Here is a 7,029-nt window from a genome sequence, read left to right as displayed (position 1 = left end):
CAATCGCAAAGATATTTTGCCAATAAGAAAGAGCAGCCAGGGAGGGCCAAGTATGGAGGATTTAAGTCTTCCCATAACTCAAGAATATTTTTAAGTTTCTGGGTAGATTGATGACCAATTCGTCAATTGTAGGAACCTAACCCTGCATTTCTCCTAGGAGCAATTCATTCATGTCTCACGTTAAGACTTTGTCATACAAGAAGAAATCGCATGGATGGTGTCTTAGTGCTCGGGCTGCCATAACAAAATATAGCAGACTGGGTGCATTAAACTACAGTAGTTTATTTTCTAACAGTTCTGGAGGCTGAAAGTCCAAGATCGAGGTGTTGACAGGCTTGGTTTCTCCCAAGGACTCTCTTCTTGGTGTGCAGATGGCATCTTCTCACTGTCCTCACGTGGCCTTTCCTCTGTGCCTGCGGAGAGAGCACTAGTTCTTGGTGTCTCTTTCTCTTCGTATAAGGACACCAGTCATATTGACTTAGGACCCACCCGTATGACCTTATTTAAACTTAAACTTAATGACCTCTTAAAGGCACTATTTCTAAATATAGTCACGTTCTGAGGTACACTAGGGGTTAAGAGTTCAATAAATGAATTTCAGAGGGTGGAGGGGACACACTTCGGTCCATCACAAATGGCCTTAAGAAGAGCCAGGGCTGTTGTTGCAAGATTGTTTGCCCAGATGGAGATGCAACAGGGTGCAGCAGGAGCCGTCTGCAAAGGGTACTCACAGGCTGCCCAGGCCAAGCCCAAGTCCAGGTTTGAGGTCATTCGGGAGCCTGGCTTCCAACACCAGTCTCCTGCAAGTGTAAGTCAGTGTTCCTCTGAACCCTGGTTGCTTACTCGAAGATATTTTTAAGTGCCCCCAGGCTTTGAAAGGGGAACTGAATGTTCCCCCTGCCTCAGCTCCCTGTCGCCTAAAAAGCATGTGATGGAAAAACCAGGCTGGGCTGAGGACAGGGTGGGAGCGAGGGCGCTCTCGGGTCCTCACGCTGGTTTACGTTGCGGTCGGTGGTTGCCGTTGATTGGGCTTCTGAGTGGTGCTTGGCATGATCTGGAAGCTGGCGTTGTTAAGCAGGGGTTTCAGTGACGACTACAGAAAATAGAAAATTACTGTAAATAAGGTGGTATTTAGCTGTTTTTAATTTTATACAGCTCATTATACGAGGGCCAAATGAAAACCTTGACGTTTGGAGCAGGAAGCGTGTGGCTAGTGGGGTGAGTGGACTCCAGGCCCGGCTGCTCCGCTGAGTGAAAGTTGCTCGTGAGTCTTGCAGAAGGTGACCGCACAGACAGGGTCTTTAGAAATCAACTCTGGTGATTTCTTCTTCCCAACAGAGCTCTTTATAAGCTTCCTGCTCTGCTTGTCAATAAAGAGACAGGGGCGGACGCACTGGGGTGGGAGGATGGACTTATCCAACGCACCAGGCCCAGGCAGCTCGCTCTAATGGGATGAGGCCAGTGGAACACACAGTCCTTACTCCAAAGCCCTAGACCGTGAAGGTCAGAAGAACACAAAGCCTTGGCATCTCTAAGGCCGGGCCTACCTGCTCTCCACACGGCTCGGGAAAAGGCAAGGAGTTTACCTGGATTGCTCCATGCCTGGCCTGATAAAGCAGTCACCCAAAAATTGAACTTCAGAAAATCTGGAGACCTTAGCACATCATCCACATTCAAGCTGAGAGAGCTTTGAAGATCAAGATCACATGCGTCTCTGCAATAATCCCACCGGAATGCTAGCCTCTATTTGCCAACTGGGAAGTATAAACAACATGACATAGAGAAATAGGAGTGTGGCCTAGTAGTGAAGAGAATGGGCTTTGGGGGGAGGTGCCCTGAGTTTAAATCCAGGCTCTGACACTTACTGGTTGTGTAACTGCACACAGCGAGGTATCCTCTCTGTGCGTAACGATAGTGCCTACCTCTCGGCAATGTCGTGAAGAATACACACGCCAGAGCTGGGGACGGTGGCGGGCATATGGGGCAAAGGAAGCTTGGTATCATGATTACCGAACAAAGGCTCCTTTGAGCATTTCATTGGGTTAAAGGAGAGTGAGACAGAGACAGAGAGAGACACACACAAACACAGAGACAGAAAGAGAGAGAATGACAGTGTGTTTGAGAGACAGAGGCACAGACCGTGTGTGTGTGTGTGTGTGTGTGTGTGTGTGAACGAGAGGAAGCGGGGAGGGAGGCTTGTGTATACTACTTATTAGGGAGGAAGCAAAGGAAGGGCACACCAGTTCTTACGAAAACATCGCTGTGAACACTCTGTAATATTAAAACAATTTCCAAGCGTGCGCCAGTGGTGTGGGGGGCAGACCATGCTTTTTTCCCCTCTCTAAATGGGATGTGTTATTATATTTCCCTCTTTCTGAGGCTCTATGTCTTGAGAAATCCAGGAAAGACCTTGACCTGCCTTGACTCAGTCTCACCTTCTTCTCTTCCTCATCTTGCCAACTGTCCCTGGTTTGGGGTGACCAGCCCCAGCCTCTCGGAGTGAGACACACCCCCCCCCCCCCCCCCGTCACCAGAAACCTTTCTTCTTACCAGCACATGCCTCAAAACTTCTGGAAGCTTAGGCCTTAGAGGGATTCGCTGGCATATGTCTTACAAGGACACTTGCTGATTTGAAGGAGACGTCCATTCATGACTCTGGAAAGGAAGGTGGGCAGTAAGGAGGGAACAGAAAGGAGAAGAAAAAGGAAGGGAGGGAGGGAGGGACATTTTCAAAGTTTGCTGTAAAGGAAGAAAAAAAGCAGTGAAGTGAGCCTCTTCGTGTAACTATATATGAAAATATGAACATTTGTCATAGCCAGGATAAATTTAACATGCAGAAAAATATACACACTAGAATGTTAAAGGCAGCAGGGTACAAAATTGTAACACAGTATGATTAGAACAATGTTAAAACCAAACAAAAAATAGATGCAGGAAAAATGGTCTCACAGAAATACTTTCAAAGGGTTAGCAGTGGGGGGGGGGTCTTTGGGAGGTTGAGGGGAATTTTCTTCTTTCTTTACAGCAGAGAGGATGAACAGACTGATTTGAAAGAGAAGAGCTTGCTGCGGCAGGAGTGTCCCTTTCCGCTGGCCACTCTTGACCACCCAAGAGCCGGGCAGTGAGGGAGCCTGGCCCTGTTTTCGTTGATCTTGTTCCTTCCAGGTTCCAGCTTGTCCCACCACGTGCCAAGCCAATGGATGTCTTCATGTCCCAGAACCTTCCTGCCCTGCCCTGAGTCAGATGGCTGCCAACTCATCCACCTTGATTGACGACTACCGCCCACTCTGTTCCTGGCCGTTCATGGGTGGGGAACCTGGGGCCTTAAGGCCACATGTGGCCTTCTGGGTCCTTAAGTACAGCCTTTCCACAGTCGCTGCTGATCTGACAGGAGGCGGAGCTCAGGCGGTGATGCGGGTGACGGGGAGTGGCTGTAAATACAGATGAAGCTTCGCTCGCCTGCCCTCCGTTCACCTCCTGCTGTGAGGCCCGGTTCCTAACGGGCCGCAGAGCGACCCAGGGGTTGGGGACCACAGACCTAGAGAATCAACTGAGACTGGGGACCTCCATGCTGCAACCACATATCCAAACGCTTTCCAACAAAAGGCAGACACAACAAAGTCATTAAAAGGTTAATTAACCTTACAATTAACAGTTTTTATTTTTTGAAATTATTAAGTACTAGTACTTAATAGTATGTACTAGTTAGATTTTCACAAAATAATGTATATTGTTAAGCATATCTAATTGAAGTTTCTTGAATGTGGCCTTATTTGATTATAGCTAAATGAATGCGGCTTCCAACAGGAAAAGGTTCCCCATGCTGATCTACCCCCGGAAGCTCTCTCACACCCTCCCCGCCACTCCCAGGCTTGGGGCTCATCCTCTAGTCCCTCTCACTCTTAGGACAAGGTGAAGGGTTTCACCGCGTGCTTCTCCCCACAGTACTCCCTGTGCTCTACACAATAAGCCATCGTGTCTCGTCCCTAAGCAGCGACCTGTGTGTATTTCCACCACAACCCTTTTCACATTAGACCAAAATTCCTGCTTCTTATGCGTCATGTCCCCCAAATTAGGAAGTCTCTAAAGGCAGAGACCTTATCTCAATCATGGGTGAAGCCCCAGTTCCTAACACATTCCCTGGCACATGCCAAATTCTTAAATCAATAGCATCTAATTGAGTCTGACCCTCCTTACCAAAAACTTTCCATGGAAACCCTTAGCCTGACTTCCAGGAACACCCAAAGGTGGTTTAAACCTGCTTTCACCACCTCATTCCCTACCACCCCCCCAAAACAGCCCCAGCCCCCGCCATGCTGGGTGGTCACTTCTCCTTAACATAACTTGCATATGTTGTCTTCTCTCCCCTTTTCTCCCCCTGCCCAGAGCACCCTCCCATCTTCTGGTTCCTCATGTCATTCTGGTTCTCCTGCAAGTCCCAGCTCCAGCCCCACCTCCTCCCAAAGTCCCTCCTTCCAGCCCACTCAGCAGCCAAGCAATCCTTCATGCTTCCGGGACTTCTCCCGTGCGGCCTGTCACTTTGCTAATTCAGCTTAGGTAAGACCCTCCACGGCGTAGTTCATGCACACTTGGACATGGGGGCTCCCAGGAAGAGCGGTTGACTTATTTGCTGGTGTAGGTCATCTCTTGCTGCGGAGGTGATTGTGTTGGGTGTGCCAGTTCTGGCTGCTGATCTGTGGATCCATTTCTCATACAGGTGGCGCCTGGAGGGAGGGCCCCTGACCCTGTGTGGCAGAGGTGCAGAAATGCCAGCCCTCCCCTGGCTGCTCTGCCCCTGCCTCTGGGTCTGCTACCATGGGACACTGGGCAGACAGCCAGAGAGGCCCTGCCACAGGTCGCTGAAGGACCAGGAAGACAGGTCCCAGTGGATAAAGGGCCCTGTACCCTGTGGCCAGCACCCTGGTTTTCAAAACCCCCCTATGGATCATGCAGAAGAAGAAGACAGGCTTTGCTGAATCCAGGCAAACTGTTCTTGCCCATGGGAAAGCATCAGGAACGAGAAAATCGTGTTTGTTTCCCTTCTCATTATAAACTTTCAGTGACTCCCCTCTGAATACCGTCCAAAGCAGTAAATAGCCTGGCATTTGAGAACTGACACATTTTTATTCAAATCTGACTTTCATTAATCAGATACCATCCAGGGCCACCCAGCCTGTACCTTTTACTCATTTGCAAAGAAATGGAAAATTCCTCTCTGAATGGGTGAATGAATGAATGAATCCTGAATGGTGACTGTTTTCCATTTTATCATACGCATTGCACTCTCTGGATTTACGAATAAAAGATGCTGTAGGCATCTCCAGCAACGTCTTGGCTTACGTTGCAGGGGCTCTGGCTCCACCCAGCGCTGAAGAATGCAGAGGACCTGATGAGAGACCGGACATCTCCTGTCCTTGAGCAGCTGGGGAGCTGTCCTGAGTCACCTCTCCTTGGTATTCCCCCTTCCTCGTGGACGTGGTGTCAGCATGATGCTTGCTGGCCTGAAGACAGGACTTGCTGGGTGGAGGGGGGTGGCTGAGGACTTTGGAGTGGGTTGAGGGAAGCTGGCCTTGCACAGCTCAGAAGACCACGTAGGGATGAGACTTTCGGGTCTTGGGCATGACCTTGGGCCCACTGTATGCAGATCGGGGTGAGGGCTCCTCACACTCCAGCTATCACAAAACTAACTAGAAAGAGGCCTAGAGCGATGACTCGTTCTCACTCACTGGAGAATCTGCAGCCCTTCAGCCCTGGGCCGGAACCTCTGGGCTTCCACGTGCTAAGCCTTCCCTGCGTCTCTCTGGGCAGCCTCAAAACCAAGGGAAGGAACTAAGAGAAAAAACTTGAGTTTTAAAAACTGGACGGTAATGAGGAGGAGCGGTTCTTCCTTCCCCCTCTTGCCTCTCTGACCGCCCCCATCCACCAACTTTTACCTTCTAGAAATGTCTAAGCTGTTTGTCACCCCTTGGGAGTAGCTTGTCCACTGAGCTTCTGCATTTGGGGCAGAGTGACAAGAAATCAAAGTGACCTCAACGCCCCAAGTTCCTAAAGTGCATACTCAATTGTTTACCACGACAGTTGACAGCAGCAGAATCACTCCGGGGGAAATGCACTCTGGGGGATTTCATTCATCAGAGACAGCCCGGCTCTGTCCTCTCTCAGCCCCACCTGGGACACCCTGCTCCCTCTCGTCTCTGTCATGCCTCCAGACGTGGGGTGCTGTATGCGGGTTGCTGGAGAACGAAGAAACGTTCTCTGCTCAGAGTTAATCCTTCCAAATTGCTGCTGCAGCCTGTGCATTTTTCATAAGAAGGAAGCCCTGATGAATGTCACCAAGCCTGTAGAGGCTGCCCCGCCGCGGTGGAGGGGTTGTTACAGGATGCTCAAGTGCCGCCAGTGTGCAGGGCAGAGCAGAGATCAGCTGTGTCGCCCACTCAGTGGGCCGACGATCGAAACACCTGTGTGTTCCTGCGGGCATTCCTGATTCAGTTTATATTTTAGAAGAAAAAAAAATAAATGAAAAAATAAATGCAATCAGACAATGCTCCCCTATTCTTCTATTCTTTCCCTCTTCCCCCTCTCTGTTACTAGAGCAAACCTTTCTCCCCTTCCCCTTCCTTGTCGTGATGGAGCAAACCTTCGAGGTGTCAGCGGGGCTGCCTGGAAGACCACAGATGCCAGCTCTACACCTAGGGGCCTGCTGGTTCCACAGGTCCCTGTGACCTTGAATCCCCTGGGGGCCCAGGTGTGGCCAAACCTCTCTTCACTCCCAGCAAGGCCTGCGACAGCCCAGTGTCACCCTGGATCCACAGGCGTCCCAGCTAGGTTAGACCCAGGCCAAAGACAGTTTGGGCCTTTTGATCAATGGCCTTTGGGAAACCTGCGCTTTTCCCACATGGGATATAGAGACGTACGGGAGTTGCAGAGACCTGCCTGCCCCTGGGGTTGTGCCGGTGCTGGCATCCTGAAGGTCTGCCTGGGCTCCTCCCAGCCCCGGGCTCACCCTGCGTGAGCTGGCATTGGCTGGCC

General features: G+C 50.4%; 1 long non-coding RNA gene across 1 annotated transcript; it reads right to left on the bottom strand.

Moving 5' to 3' along the window:
• Nucleotides 1–262: 262 nt before the first annotated feature.
• Nucleotides 263–2,659, bottom strand: LOC105856476 (uncharacterized). Its single transcript, XR_001147155.2, has 2 exons — nucleotides 2,551–2,659; nucleotides 263–1,093 (listed from the first exon to the last, which is right to left on the bottom strand). It is a non-coding gene; the product is annotated as an uncharacterized LOC105856476 (long non-coding RNA).
• Nucleotides 2,660–7,029: the final 4,370 nt, after the last annotated feature.

Source organism: Microcebus murinus, chromosome 19, assembly GCF_040939455.1.
Source record: "Microcebus murinus isolate Inina chromosome 19, M.murinus_Inina_mat1.0, whole genome shotgun sequence".
NCBI lineage: Eukaryota > Metazoa > Chordata > Mammalia > Primates > Cheirogaleidae > Microcebus > Microcebus murinus.
Note: the sequence above shows the minus strand (reverse complement) of the source record. Positions and strands in the feature narration are given on the sequence as shown.